Consider the following 17,166-nt stretch of genomic DNA (forward strand, 5'->3'; position numbering starts at 1 on the left):
TACAGGTGACAATGTGTGGCACAGCAAGACAATAAAATCAGTTAAAAACAAATACATATACTGAATGGCCTATGGACTAAATAGGCTATAGTGAGCTGATGTATAAAAATATACACATGAGCCTATGCTGACTCCAATAGCTGAAAACCCCTAGATGTTCACTGTTCCATAATAACACAATGGATGGCTGAATGAATCTAAATTCCCAAAAATAAAAAAGAATATGAAGATGATGTAATCAGTTGGGGCAATGATAGTTCCACTAAGAGGGGACTTCGAAGGTGGTTCCTGATAAAGGTCAAAATGAAGGGATATGATACCGTAATGCCCTGAAAATGAGTCCGGATATCCAGGAGGTGATAAAACCAATTCAAGGAAAGGGATCCAAATCAGGGAATGGTAATGGGACCACAGTCCAAAGAGGGGCTTTCTGCATGGCGGCTTCCCTATTGTTCCCCCGCCTCCATACTCGCTGCGCCGGACATGACGTCAGGCCGATGCTAACAGACCTGTGCATCCGTATCAGGATACCGGCTGAGTGAGAGCGGGAGGAGAACGCCGCACAAGGAACGCCACGGCCGGCAGACCCTCGGTTCTACACGGAGGTATGGACATCTACGACAATTGCCTTTGACCCAGCAGACTGTTACTTACACCAGTTCCCGTGATGATCCCTGTTTCACCTTCTGACCGAATCAGCTACTCACGACCCATTGGTCATTCTTAAGGCTTCCAAGATGGTTATTCCCATTTCACTACTGGGTGTGCGTTACTAATTCCCATCATCGCAACAACTTGATTTGTTCCATTAGTTGCCACTCTTTGGACTGTGGTCCCATTACCATTCCCTGATTTGGATCCCTTTCCTTGAATTGGTTTTATCACCTCCTGGATATCCGGACTCAGGGCATTACGGTATCATATCCCTTCATTTTGACCTTTATCAGGAACCACCTTCGAAGTCCCCTCTTAGTGGAACTATCATTGCCCCACCTGATTACATCATCTTCATATTCTTTTTTATTTTTGGGAATTTAGATTCATTCAGCCATCCATTGTGTTATTATGGAACAGTAAACATCTAGGGGTTTTCAACTATTGGAGTCAGCATAGGCTCATGTGTATATTTTTATACATCAGCTCACTATAGCCTATTTAGTCCATAGGCCATTCAGTATATGTATTTGTTTTTAACTGATTTTATTGTCTTGCTGTGCCACACATTGTCACATGTATCATTTTGATCTTTTTCAGGCATACGTGCCTAATAAATTATTTTGCTACACCATACATAATTATTGCCTCCTCAGTGCCCTTAATTGTTCTCTTTTAGGTTGACAGACGCCGTGTCTTTCACCCTATTTTCCTTTTTGCATTCATAGGCCTTGTTCAACGGTCGTTTGGGGGAGGCACAGTATATTTTCCATGGATTATCTTACTCCTTTTTTTGAAATTTGCTAGGGCCATTGTGGGGACACCATTTAATTATTTTTTTCAGGAATGCCTGTAAATGCTCAAGTCGAGCATTTAAGGTTTTTTATTTATTTATTTTTTTTGTCTGAATGAATTGGGCTTCTCACACCAATGCATTCCACTGGCTAAAACAAAAATGGCTGAAGCTTGAATACACACGTATAACGCTTAAAAATACACTTCTAAAATGCTTGCAAAGTCACAAAAACACTGCAATAAAAAACACCTGAAAAACGCTTTTCTTAGGCGTGAATGCAGCCTTAGGTTACTGTATGCATGCAAACCCCTGTAGAATTTCTGCCAATATGGAAAAACATGTTAGGACATGAATTGATTTGCATAAGTAAATTCATTACATCAACATTATATAAACAAATGAGGATAATCATCAGGGTTATACCGATTATGTCCCAGAGATTGATTTTATACACACGAACATACACAACATAATCTGAAGCACTGTTATCTTTACATTGAGATGATAATGTTTTGCTGTGCCTTCTAATGCCTATGGCAATCTTTTGATTAGATGTATTTGTGGTCCATACACAAACAATCTTGGATAAAATTATATTTAGCTTTAGCACAAATGTGAAGATTAATTTAAGGGATGGCCCATCCTGCCACTGTATTATTAAATATTTTTTCTTGTGGCTACAGATATACTGTAGACACAACAACAGACACACCCTGCCCGGGAAGACGTGGAACTGATCAAATTAATGAAAGAATAAATAAATAATACAAATTCCTTATTCTGTCTTATTATAGATAAAGGGCAATCACATCTACTGAGATCACAAACCAGTAAATATGCAGTGACGCTTCAAAAAAAGGACCTCCCTAAATACAGACTAGTGCAAATAAAAGTTTCTCATATCTGCAAAAGATAAATATAATTATGTAGCCTGGTCACAAGGCTAGTGTTGTTCTGTTAATAAAGTATTGACTTGTGAATTATGGGAGATGTAGTTCTGGGAGGAGCAAGAACCATGGACTGCCCATGTGATTGGACTCTTCTCCCAGGGAGCAGTGTGATTCGAGGAGTCTGCTGGGAGTGTCTTTATAAAGGGGGGGCGGGACCAACACTCGCTCTCTTGCCTCTAGGACAACACGCTGTGAGGAGAGATAGAGCTGCTGCGGAACGAAGAAGGGTACGCCGGAGGCCTAGTGGAGGACCCTGGAGTCAGAGTGAGCTGTGTGTGTAAGGATCTCGGTTGCGTGACCGAGTGAATGGACGCCCTGAGAGGCCATTAGTGTCGCAGCAGAGAGCGAGACTGTGGAACAGAGTTCGTCACATTGGGTGAGAGAAATCCAACTTAAAGTGACTACTATACTTCTAGACCAAGCCAGGGCGTGGGCTGTAGAACTGTTCTAGCAGAAGGCCACAGTAATCCTAACGATCGCCACAGGACACTGCAGCTCCGCATAGTGTGTGGCGGATCAGAAGATCTTGCCCCTCTTTCCCAGTACTAGATTGATTGCCAACTGCGGAGTACAGAAAGTCATCTTCTCCCTTTTTTGTTTGGATTACAATTACTGGTTATTACCGTGGGGATTACAGTTAATCACCTTTACTGTGGATTACAAATACTTTCTTTGGATTGGCTGAGGATACCCTTGCAGGCGAAGATTAGTGAGGCCTCACTCATCCAGGAGACTCTTGCAACCTAGCGTAAAGGGGGCCCCCCGATAGTATACAGAGTGCACTCTGATAGTTAGCTTGGTGCAGATATATTAGAACTGCTAAGAAGTTAATAATAGCAGAGTTATTCTTTAACCTCCCTGGCGGTATGATTATGTCAGGAATTCTGTACCAAAAGCGGTACAATTTTTTTCATGGAAATTTGGCGTTATGTATTATAGGCCTACAATTCTTAGTAATTACTGACTTAAACCTGACCAAAACAAGAGTCTAGTAGACATCCCAGATGTGATAAATTTGAAACACAAACGCATAAATTATAATCAAATCAAAAATATAATTTTATTATATAATATATATATATATATATATATATATATATATATATACATACATATATATATATATATATGTATATGTATGTGTGTGTGTATATATATATATATAAATATATATATATATATATAAATATATATATATAATATAAATGTTATGTGTGTGTTTGTGTTTTGTGCAACGTTCAAAGTTTGAATTTCCCTCCCTAGTTCCGCTCCCATGCAGCATTGCTGCTGCAGGGAACGGAACTAGGAAGTCATCACAAGGACGGAGGACGGACGAGCAGCGGGGATCTCAGACGGCTAGCGATCACAGCAATGGGAGATCATCGCTGGATCGCCAGGAGAAGATAAGACACCGCTCCGCGCTCTGCCCATCCACCCCGAGCGTGACTCGGGGATACCGATAACAGCATGGAAAATCCACCCCGAGTCACGCTCGGTGTTACCGCTAGGCAGGTTAAACACTGTCAAATCCTGGTTTGTGGTCACTCTTGCATTACACTTAAATAGTGTATCTACAAAATTACCTACAAAATTACAAAACGAATCCTCCAATATATATAAATATATATGTTAGGAATGTTCTTTTGATCCTGAGTGCTGAACCCTACTTAGTTACAGGTTGGGGATTCAGGATCTATTTGTCATGTAATGGTCTTGTATTATTAATTGTTTTATTGATACTGTTTGTGCATTTTCTAAACTCAAGCTAAAGACCTGATTCTTTATTGCAAACTTTGGTAGTTCTCAATCATTTACAATGACAGATCAATCATTTGCAACGACAACGTTCAGGGCAATCGAAGTGAGCAGGATGTGTCTACACTTAGCCACTCCCAGGGGGCAGGGCTACAATTATATATGAGATTTTTATGTATATGGGTCACAAATACATCAAATAGTCTAAATCAGCATTTGATTTGATAAGCATTGTCATACTTAACATGCCCATCAAGTATCCACTTTACTTTTTAATTAGCAACATTGGTATGAGTATGTGACTCACATATGGCATACGCCACTCTTCAAAAGCAGTGGAAATACATATAGAGAGCAAAGATTAGCCAAAAAGGCTTGCTTTTGTCATTCTACGCTGACAGCTGCCTAGTGTATCTGCAGCCACCAAGTCTTACCCACTCACATTTTAAATGAAACATATTGGTGTCTTCATGTGGCTCTTGTATGGCCATCTTTACCCTCACTTGCATGACATACTGTAGGCATTTGGTGTAAGCAATACTACTTAGGTCTTTCAGATTTGGTCATCATTGTGGCCCTCTGAGCAGTCTGCAGCCCAGTAGGGCAACTGTTTTTAGCTACATGTGTAAAAGCACCTATGGAGCCATTCTTGATTGTACTCTGGCTGTTGGTTTATTTTTTTCTATACCATTCAGTCCCCTAAAGTGTTTAGTAGAAGGAAGTCCGGTAAAAAATATATCTTTATCTTGTACTGATTCAGATAGACAAGGTGGTAGAACCGGGTAAAAGCAAAAGCAGATATTGCAGTTGTTCTTGCCAGTTTACCCAATTCACATAAGTAAAGTACGGTAAATAAAATATATCACGTAGCAGATAGCTGGCCAGTTGGCTAGCTGTCTTTCCTTGCAGCTCTGAGTTACAGTCCCACTAGGTACAACATCTGCATGGAGTTTAAGGGCTAAATTTGTGTAGGTTTGTCCCAGTTTCCTTCCACAATCTAATCTAAGTCAATTGGCTTCCTCCCAAAACTTAGCCTATATGTTTGCATAAGTATGGTGGGATCATCAGACTGTATGCTGCTTTGAAGGACATAGACTAATTTGAATAATTCTATATACTCTGTAAAGCATCAATGCTATGTAAATATTGTAAATAAAATCATTTTAATGGCTGCTTACGGAAAGGTAACTTTCTTTGCTCCGGTTTCTTCAAATCAGCCCCATTGTCTTTTAAAGAATAAGTATTCCTCCAGGAGATCATTGTGGGAGAAGAGGGGGGATTAGTTCCATTCATTACACAACAGCTGACTGCTCATTCACAAAAGTAAACAATCACCAGAGCTACAGGGCTGTGTGAGGATTCTCCTATCGCAGTGGAGGTTTACTATCAGCCAGTGGCTCCATTACACTGCGTAATAGCATGGACTGATGGTTTACTTTTTTAAATGAACAGTCAGCAGAGGCAGGGCTGGGTGATAGAGCTGTGGGCTGATAATAAACATTTATTGCACCGGCAGATCTATTACACAGTCCTGCAGTGCTAAACAAATAGTCTTTTGCTATTATGAATGAATGGTCATCACAACCCGGGCTGTGTGATAGATCAGAGGGTGCTGTGTATGTTTACTAGCAGCTCTACCACACAACACCGGCATCACTGCCTGTTGCTCATTCATAAACATAACAAATCAGAGATCAGTCAGCTTGGAGAGGGGCAGGGCCTCAATGCTGTGCTGTAGCCCCCCTAATACCCATAAATTGGGCTTCTGCCTGGAAATAAAGCTACAGCACAGAACTGACAGAACAATAAAGTAACTTTTTTCCAAAGCCAATGTTTGGAACTTAACAGGACCAAGTGCAATGTGTAGCGGTTCCCCTGCAGGATTCCACATGTCATAACTGCTATTCAACTATTGTGGAAGGATAATAATTTAGGCATGAATTTCTTAATGGGTACTGCATAGTAACTTTTTTTCAGATCTCACCCACCCTTTCCAAATGCATACAAATAATTTAATATAATGTTTAAGGTGTATATCAAGCCATAAGCTTTTTTTTCTAGTTTTGGACAGAGAGGGGAAGGATTAGAACTCCTTTTGGGATTTTCTGCTTTCCAGGTCTCTTGTTAGAGAGATTTACTCTCACTTCCTGTCCTGATGACAGTGATTTCACCAGACAGGAAGTGAGGAAAAATATGCAACAGGGCAGAGACAGAAATAAAAAAACAGACAGCAGTTTCAGCCTTTCCCTACTCTACTATAAAACATATTTATCATTTTTTTCAGTGTTCCTGTTGGCCTATTTCTTTTGAATACCCAGTCACATGTAGATGCATTTCCCATAACTAGATAATTATATATTAATACAATTCTCAGAGAAGGCCCTCATATCCTTTAGTAAATCAGCCTAAAGGTCTCTGCCAAAGTCTTTGTAGAAGAGTCCCACTTCTCCCTCTGGTGCAGTTGTTTTGATGAGCAAGTTTCTTTCTGTGCAATGTAAATGCCAAACTTGCCCCTTTCAGGATTCAGTGATGAGCCTCCTCCCCAGCACGCGGTCATGAGCACTTCATCTAGTTCTCTCTAGTGCACCCATCTCATCCTGTAACTTTTAGTGATTTTCTGTGCATCCCAGTGTCCTTTAGGGACTCCAGTACACCTTGTGACTCCAATGCATCCCATGGCACTTTGTGTCATCTAGTCATTCAAGGGTATCATGTCAACCTTCTGACTCCAGTGTATCCCAGGGAATCCTGTGTTATCTAGTGACTCATATTACAACCGCTGGTGCCTCGTGAACCCTCAGGTAAACTCATGAAATCACTTGGGCAGTTCTTCTCTTAGTGGATTGGGACAGTAACAAATAAAAATCTATTTGGCAGAGTGAATTCCCTTTACAATACATCTGTCAGTTGAGTGGACTAGGGAACTCAGATGCACAAATCTGGCCAATTTTAGATGACTATAGGAAGACCGTGGGTTATTCTACTTGTCATGTATACAAAACTGAAATGTTAGTTTTTGGTAAAAATAGCTCTTTCATTTATAATTATAACCAGAAGCAACTGACTTGAATTGATTTTTCATTAACTAGACTGCATTCTGATTGGTTGCAGTGGGTGCATTTGTTATACCCAATGCAGAGCTATGACCACTAGCTGGTATTCTACAATGTAAATGCCTGTGACATGGTACTCTTCCATATACAGTATCTCACAAAAGTGAGTACACCCCTCACATTTTTGTAAATATTTGATTATATCTTTTTATGTGACAACACTGAAGAGATGACACTTTGCTACAATGTATAGTAGTGAGTGTACAGCTTGTATAACAGTGTCAATTTGCTGTCCCCTCAAAATAACTCAACACACAGCCATTAATGTCTAAACCGCTGGCAACAAAAGTGAGTACACCCCTAAGTCAAAATGTCCAAATTGGGCCCAATTAGCCATTTTCCCTCCCCGGTGTCATGTGACTCGTTAGTGTTGTTACAAGGTCTCAGGTGTGAATGGGAAGCAAGTGTGTAAAAATTTGGTGTTTTTGCTCTCACTGGTCACTGGAAGTTCAACATGGCACCTCATGGCAAAGAACTGTCTGAGGATCTGAAAAAAAGAATTGCTGCTGAGCTAAAGATGGCCTAAGCTATAAGAAGATTGCCAAGACCCTGAAACTGAGTTGCATTGCAGCACGGAGGCCTAGACCATACAGCAATTTAACAGGACAGGCTCCACTCAGAACAGGCCTCGCCATGGTCGACCAAAGAAGTTGAGTGCACGTGCCCAGTGTCCTATCCAGAGGTTGTCTTTGGGAAATAGACATATGAGTGCTGCCAGCATTGCTACAGAGGTTAAAGGGGTGGGGAGTCAGCCTGTCAGTGCTCAGACCATAAGCCGCACACTGCATCAAATTGGTCTGCTTGGCTGTCATCCCAGAAGGAAGCCTCTTCTAAAGTTGATGCACAAGAAAGCCTGCAAACAGTTTGCCAAAGACAAGCAGACTAGGAACATGGATTACTGGAACCATGTCCTGTGGTCTGATGAGACCAAGAAAAACGTATTTGTTTCAGATGGTGTCAAGCGTGTGTGGTGGCAACCAGGTGAGAAGTACAAAGACAAGTGTGTCTTGCCTACAGTCAAGTATGGTGGTGGGAGTGTCATGGTCTGGGGCTGCATGAGTGCTGCCTGCACTAGGGAGCTACGGTTCATTGAAGGAGCCATGAATGCCAACATGTACTGTGACATACTGAAGCAGAGCATGATCCCCTCCCTTCGGAGACTGGGCCGCATGGCAGTATTCCAACATAACGACCCCAAACACACCTCCAAGACGACAATTTCCTTGCTAAAGAAGCTGAGGGTAAAGGTGATGGACTGGCCAAGCATGTCTCCAGATCTAAACCTTATTGAGCATATGTGGGGCATCCTCAAATGGAAGATGGAGGAGCACAAGGTCTCTCACATCCACCAGCTCTGTGATGTCAACATGGAGGAGTGGAAGAGGACTCTAGTGGCAATCTGTAAAGCTCTGATGAACTCCATGCCCTATAGGGTTAAGACAGTGCAGGAAAATAATGGTGGCCACACAAAATATTGACACGTTGGGCCAAATTTGGACATTTTGACTTAGGGGTGTTCTCACTTTTGTTGCCAGCCGTTTAGACATTAATGGCTGTGTGTTGTTATTTTGAGGTGACAGCAAATTTACACTGTTATACAAGCTGTACACTCACACTACTTTACATTGTATCAAAGTGTAATTTCTTCAGTGTTGTCACATGAAAGGTATAATAAAATATTTACAAAAATGTAAGGGGTGTACTCACTTTTGGGAGATACTGTGTTATTACTGATTGCAGTATTATGCACTGTAGCCTGTTTTGACACAATTTGAGGGGTTCCATTCCTATCTAGTTAGCTGTTAGCAGAAAATCCTACTAAGGTTACTAGCATCAAAACTACCAGCATTCTCAGTTACTTGACTTTTTCCAATTCATCGTAAAAAACCCACAGAGCCTACCTAGTAAAAAAAAAAAAATTGATAAACTGAAGTTCCCGCTAAGAGAGTAAGTTAATCACATTAACGATTTTTGATGAGTTGAAACAATAAAGCTAATGTTTAACAAACTTCTGACCTTGATGTATATGGAAGAGAACTGCTATTACATATTAAGGGGGATAACTTATTAACAAACCTCATATGTTTAACGAGGCAACATTTTAAAATATCTGTCATAGGTCTACCTCTGAAAAAACAGCTTGACAGCACTTGCCATGAGTTCCTGAAAAACAATAGCAACTGTGTCAAGGAAGGAGGAGGAGATAGACTGTTTGCTCAAAAATATGACATACTTGCTTTGCCAGGCTGAACTGGGTGTGTACAGTGAAGTTCCCTGACTGCTTCTAGGAAGACGTCAGTTTGCAGGTTACACTAATCTGTGTCACCTGTGTGTGAAAAGCAAGGGTCATAAAGTGTGTATCAAGAATGTTTTATAATATAGTGGTACATGCCTTCACATGTCCCTTGTTTTATCCCTTCAAAGACCCTGCAAGTGCAGAAACATGCCTGTTGATCTGCCAAAAAAATGCACTTAGCTCCTTAAGGGTCAGTTAACACCCACTCCTCCGGTCATTGGTGCATGTAAATTGTGTGATCCGTTCCCCATCTTCTGATGCCCTCTCCAACTGGTATAATGGTCAAGCTTTTTAAACTTCATTAAACCAGAACTAAACACTCCTATTGTTTTCAGTCAAGGAAGCTCCCACCTTGGCCTCTGTTTGATCTTTAATTGTTCTGATTCTGCACATGTGATCAGTTATGACACCAGTCATTTGATGATTTGACGGTTTTGTTGAGAGCACAACCAATGTGACAGTTACAGTCCCGACACATGACAAAAATCGAACTGTTTTTTTTAAATGGTTAAATCAATGGGTTTAGTGCTGCTTCAAACTGCACTAAAAGGTTGTATATCCGCATATCGCTCAAAATGGCGAGCACTCATTGGTTATCTCTCCTATCTCACGAGTCCACTATACGAGAAGCCCGCACAGCTCATGTGCAGGACTACATGAGTGTATTGATGTAACTAGTTTTAATAAACACAATTTATACAGAGAGTACTAGATCTCCTTCTCTTTTATATATGGTGCTGTCCGAGTATATGGAATAGGAAGCCAGCATAGTGATTAACCCTTGCAGTGCCCTAAGAGTATCTCAAGATTTTGAGGAGTGACCCTGCCTTTCCCTTGGTGAAACACGGGTCAGATTATGAGGTGAGAGGCCATCTACTTATGGCGGTGGGATCACGAGCACTGGATACTCTGTTTGATTGAGCACTTGTTCACTTTGTGGATATTGAAGAAATGGCTATTCCATACTTTGAACTCTTATACTGGATGCTACTGCACTTTATTATCGATTGCCTATTTATGAGCACATTATAATTGATTTTGCACAGTTTATTTATTACTCATTTTGCACATGTTTTTTTATTTATTTATACCTACTTGATATCACTGTAGTATTTTTCTAATATTGGGACTTGGTTCACATATCCAATACTCTAGCACTTTATTGATCAGCACTTTTGTAATTAATTCAGCACTTTATTGATTATTTAGGCACTTTATTGCATATTTGCACATGATGATGTGCTAGTAGCGCTGTATCGTTTTGTTTTCACTCATTGGTTAGTGTTGGCCACATGACCACACTCACCAACGAGAATCTCTTTTTTCTGGGACCTTAACAAAAGGATTCCCATTGGCCAGTGTGCTTATCTGGCCAGCGTGAGGGGATAGGATAGTGGTTGTTGGCCATGTCGTCCATGTTTCCCTCCTTGTTGGGCACCAAGCAATGGTCACATGAGGTGCCTACCCTGGAGTGGATACTTCTGTGCTATGCTAGCCCCCTTGTACAGGGTCATTATACTACACATGGCATACCTTTGCGCCGCCCCCATCAATGCCCTGGGACATTACTGACACCGCTGTGGGGGGGAATACCCAATCTTAAGGCAGACTACTATTATAGATGAAGATACACAATGCACACTAGCGCTGTAACTGTTCAGTTAATTCTTAGTTCCCGTGTCAGTTATCACATTCTCAGTAGTCTTCATTAAGGAGGCTCACACTGAGCCAATGTCCAAACTCACCTTTCCAGTATTTTCCACTACTACTCCCCAGTAGCGGAGTGGGCACCGCCGTTCACTCAGCGCGGGCACTACATTTGCACTTAACTTATTAGCTCTTTTACATGATGGGAACCTCTGCGGCACAAATCTTCTCCCATTGCTTTGAAAAAGATGGCTGGCAGAAGGACTGACAACAACATCTCCCTTGCTGCTAGAGACTGCTCCACCCTAACAAGTACATGCTACCTACCGGCTGCTTGTTACACTTCTGTTACCCCAGAAAACCACTTATGTCTTCACACTACTCCACTCCACACCACACCAATGTTTTCCTTCCCTTATGTGTTCAGACCCACTCAGTGAACTATGTGTGTGCCAGTTACTTGCAATACACCTTTTTAGTAACTTCAGTACAGGCAAGGACAATGTTTCAATACTTAACTTAGAAAAAGTGCAAAATTGAACATTTCAAAGTCCAACATACAAATGCAAGGTTGTTCCTGTGGTGAAGTTGTCCTTTAATAAAGCCCCTAAATTTTCCTTCAGCCCCAGTCCAGTGATCATACCACTGACAGGGGGCCTGGCCGGCTTCTCTTCAGTCTGTGCATGTGGGCCATGGTTTATTCATGCCTATGGGTGAAGATATACTTCAGTAGACCAATGGAAGTGCCATGAGTACAGCTACCCATAGAAATGAATGGGACTTCAGGATGACTAGTGAAGACAGGCTAACCCTGTCCATGTCCGCGATCAGTTTGGACCTCACCCACCCTCTTATCTATGCTCCAGTATTTACAATTAGGATTAAAAAATGTTTAATGGCCACTGATAAATAATTGAATGATCAGAGGTAAAACTTAAAAGTGTCTTTCCGATACGAAGGTGACAGAAACACTTAAAAATCTGTGAATAGAAGTATGTTTGGTACTGCTAAATTATTAGACATTATTTCTTCATAGTTACCCAGGCTTGGAACAAAATACAATAGTCATTGTGTTCCTCACCCATGTCAGTTGCCTCAACCATATCAGTGTGTTTAAGGGGCAGCAACAGCCCACAAAATGGCTTATTTGGCCATTGTGTGCAGCTGACAGGCGAAAATTAATCCATGCTACACAAAGCAAGAAAAAATGCAATGCACCAAAAATTCACCCCGAAGCCTATCTACATAGAAACGTACAAAGGAGGGATTATGTTAACAATATTTGTTAAATATTTATCCTCTGAGGTAAAAGTAAAAAAAAACTCCTCTAATGAAGTATTAGGTTTCTTAAGACTTCCTGCTTTTTCTATTCTGCAGCTGACAAGTGACGTTATAACTAGAATGCATGTTTTCTTTCTCTGCAGTTTAGTAAGTAAGAAATAGCTTTCTACACCTAGTTGCCAACAGAAGTTGAGTTTTAGGCAGCCAACTGTAGCAAGGTTCCTTGAAAATGTGTTTTTTTTTTCTTTTTTAATAATAAAAGACAATGGATGGAGGTTTTTTTTTGTTGCTGCCTGTGGGGGACTTTTTACTCACTTTCTGTGATTGAAAAACTGACAGACGTTCTACTACATCCCCACTTTATCCAAAACTAAAAAAAAAAAAAAAAAAATACACAGGAGTATGGGTTTTAAAGAGACACTGTCACTTCGCCCATTCAAAACCCTGTCCAACCCACTGATATTCACCTTTCTAACAATCCTCCACCATTCCTTCACTGTCATAGCCAGCATCAAAATACCAATACCTAATGGCGGCTGTTGGCGGAGCAGTAATATCACCCTCTCTATCCATAGCTCCCCAAATGTGATCTGGAGGGACTATCTCTTTTGGAACCAAATCTCTCTGTCCCTACTTCCTTCCCAGTAGGGATCAGCTCAGGCCAAATTCAGTTGAAGCTGAACCCGTAAGAAACTGTCACATGACAGCAAGCTGCTGTCCCAATCAGCTGCGGCTAAAAAATTCTCAGGCCTGCAGCTGAGCTTAACAGAGGCAGGGATGCTGGTGATGTTGTTGATCTAATATAGGCATATGGCTGTATTTGGACAATGTCATTGACAATTCTATCTATCTGAACTTTATCTCTCCTTGCTCCTCAGTTCTCCCTCTTTGGTTTGATGTAGAAAACTCTATCAACTGTACTTTTTAACTATCAAAAGTGTTATATTACTCTAAACCTTTTATTAATTTAAATTTCTACATCATAGAATTTTATGTTTTGAAAAGCCAACATAAAAGGAAGACTACTAGTAACTTCTTGAGTGTAAATTTATCAAGGTTCCGATATCTTGGGGCATGACTTTGCCTACACATTTTGTGCTAAAAGGTGCTCCACTTTCTTCTCTCAGGAGTTTGGGAATTATACCTCTATCATGTGATAGAGCTTGTCTTGAGACCCAAGCAATGTCATATGGTAGGAGGTCACATACCTAGAAGCACTGGATATTTTATACCAGCTGAGGTAAAGGGGGAAATCACGGTCATTTTTTCCTGAACTATATATCCACCCTAAGCAAGCCAATTATATAAAACCATGGGGTAACACCAATGGTAATTAAGACTGTAGAGCATATTTAATTGGCTGTAGATAACACCAATTAAAGTGCTTTCACTAATCTGGTGCAATTATCACACACACATGTGTCCTGCCAATTTCATCACTAATGCATAGCACATCATTAAGGCCAGTCATACATGGTTCAAATCTAAACCGGCCCACATTTGAATTGTTAACGAGCAGGCAGAATGTACCAAGTTGATTGATCGATCGAGTTCAGTACAACCAGCCTGACAGATTCTCTTTTGCCATTATTATAAGCGGCTGCTATAGCCGCTAGCAGTAATCACTGTCTTTTATCCTGCAGGGACGGCTTCCCCCGCTCGCCCTCTGCCAGGAGCAGACAATGGCCCGACAGGAGGGATTCCCGCATCAATACTGTCAGTGTTGATGGTGGAATCGAGCAAATTTCTTTCCTGCAACAAAGAAATTTGCTCCAAAGAAATTTGCTCCATGTATGGCCAGCCTAAGGCCCTTACTCACGATCAGGAAATCGGATGAAAGTGATAGTTCAATAATCTGATTGTTAGTAGACAGCCTTCATCCAAAATTATCCGAAGGGAGAAACCAGGAAATTCTTCTCATATGATACCAGATCGTACAATTTTCGTTTGATTTTGTTTTTATCCGAAAATACAATGCTTCCGAATTTTTTAATCGGTCATATGAGAATGGTTTTCTTTAGTAACCTCTTTTTTGATATGGGGACTAGCATGCAAAAAAAAGGCAATCAGGATCAGATAATTTTATTGTGTGTAGCAGGCATGAGAAATTCCTTTGTTTTTAAATCCTGAAAGGTAAAACTGATTGGTTGCTTTGAGTTATTCATACTCCTTACACCTAGCACGACTTTACTACATAAACATGTTATATGAAAAATAATGTCAAAAACGTTTAGACATTTATAAATATAAGCTATATCTTAGACCATAACATGAAGAAATAATATATTTTCAGATAACCTTTACACACCCAGATACAGGAAAAATGGTATCTAGACAATTCTATAGCAGGAACAGGCCCCCAGGGTATATTCGCCTGCTTAGGTAAAAGGGTGGAGGCTGCTGAGCATGTTTCTCTGCAGAGTCACAGAGGGAGTCACCCATTGCTTAGGCACGGCACCTACACAATCCACAGATCTATATCTGCTCTTTTCTCTGACAAAAATCTGCTTCCCTTTGGCAATATTATTTACAATTAGGATTATAGTAATTTTAAAGTTACTCATACCTGAGCAAATCCAGCAGATCAAGTTTTAAAATCTACAATTAGCTGGGCCATGTAAGACAACATTCGAAAAGGAACCAATGTTTTTTGGATGATCCAAAAGATTTGCATGAGTGCCAAAAGCACAAGTCTTAAAGATTCGGTCACAGCTGTATATTTACACATTTATGATAGAATAGATGTTTTGCATGCCAAAGAAAATTGATTGGACATTCTAATTACAATTTACAAAACCTAATGTTGGTACAGGAACTTACTTAGATTCAGCGCATGGAAAAACCCATGATATCTATCCACAATAGATACTCAACTTGCATGACCACATGAAGAGCCTGGGTCATTTTCTTTGGGTTCCCTATGTACTTAAGAACTATTAGTTGACTAAGCATACTCTTTACCGAATGGGATTGTGTGATTTCACTGTCTGGTCTCTCCCCTCTTCTTGGCTCACTTACATCTTTTATCCCCCACTTTTCTTGTACCTGCCTTCATACCCTATCAAGGAAAATTTACAATTACACACACGCGAGTTCCCTTCTGCAATTTCCCCATGAGGCTCCCATGACCATGGATTATTGTATTAATTATAGATAGTGTACATGTGTATCTTACCACAACGACTTCCACCGTGAAGTCGTTATATATATTGAATTTGACCCTGGCTTCCCCTAACCTCGCCCTACCATAAAAATCCTAAAAAAAGAATGATACTGCTTTAAACCTAGTTGTTGGCCATTAACAGCCAGATATTTATTTTAATCACATGAATGATCCAATATTTGAAGTTTTCCAAAACAGTGCCATATAGGCATAGCAAATAATTACTTCATGCATTGTTCTGAACACCTGGATTAGGATCTTTTGTACTTCTTGCTTTAAATCTCACACACCTGTACAGAGTAAATATTATTTTAGCTATCTGTTCTCTGGCCCTTTACACAACCAATTTCCGAGCATTCACACAGAGAGCAAAAACATAGGATATTGACTTGAGCAGGTACAGTTGACATTTATTCGTTATAATATATTAGAAGCTTATTGAAATACTGGCCTTACATAAAATATTGTGACACTCACCATGAAACAGGGCAGGCAAATGCACTCATCCTACATCCAGACTACAGCTTGCTATGGGACTGCTAGGGGAATGGGAATTTTTTAAACAGCCATATCTGTTGGATTGGCTCTATATATGGGACCTAAAACAGTCCATTTTTTCAGGCTGCACAAATGATCCACTTGTTTGTCTATGATATTTACTTTGGTTAACACATGTATCAGTACAAAGTATAATCAAATATACAAGTGAACTCTGTTCAACACATTATTTTTAACTATACATCCAGTAAAGATCAACGGACATCTCTGCTAGGTCCCAGACTGTGGACTATACAGCACAGGTGGGAGTTAGCTTTCTGAAGCCCAGATCCTGCAGTTCATATGGAATGCACAGGACCTTCAACATGTTATAGAACATTACAGAGATCTGAAGTCATTGAATGAAGAATAGAAGTCTTACCTTGGTGACAGCAAAGATAAATTCTTATCTGAAGGTTTTCTCTGTCAGGACTGATAGAGTGCCCTGCCACCTATGACAGACACACAGTTCCAAAACCTGAGAGCTGAGACTGAGCTGCACTGATCCTCCTACCTGCTGGGCCAGCCCATCACACACTCTCGCATACCTCAGCCACAGGACGGTCCCAAGAAGTCATTTGCATCTGTTCTTTAGAATACAAAGGTTGCATTGCTAAAATTATACCTACAATAACACAGTTTAAAGGGTTAGTAAATTATCACAAGCTGGTTTATTCAGTCAGGCAGAATGTAGTGCTGTGCAGAATGCTTTAAATCCTAGCAGCCAACAATATAATAGACGACAAGTATCCCTCTTTCTACATGGCAGACCGTAGAGTTAGAAAAAAAACTCTCCCATGCCTCCCAAATTCCAAGGACTATCTGATCAAGCACACAATTTACCACATCCAGGCGGTCCCCGAGTTACAAATATCCGACATACAAACGACTCCTACTTACAAACAGAGGAAGGCAACAGGAAGTGAGAGGAAATCTCCCCCTGGGAAGGGAAAAACGTTCCGTTCAGTTCATCA

General features: G+C 40.6%; 1 protein-coding gene across 1 annotated transcript in view; it reads right to left on the reverse strand.

The window, feature by feature from the left end:
• VILL (villin like) overlaps nucleotides 1-16,689 on the reverse strand; it is a 142,301-nt gene extending 125,612 nt beyond the window's left edge. The window contains exon 1 of the mRNA XM_082258399.1: nucleotides 16,575-16,689. The gene's annotated coding sequence lies outside the window, so the exon portion shown is untranslated. The remainder of the gene's footprint in view (nucleotides 1-16,574) is intronic.
• Between the last annotated feature and the right edge of the window lie 477 nt (nucleotides 16,690-17,166).

This window comes from Pelophylax lessonae, assembly GCF_965119305.1.
Source record: "Pelophylax lessonae genome assembly, chromosome: 5".
Lineage (NCBI taxonomy): Eukaryota > Metazoa > Chordata > Amphibia > Anura > Ranidae > Pelophylax > Pelophylax lessonae.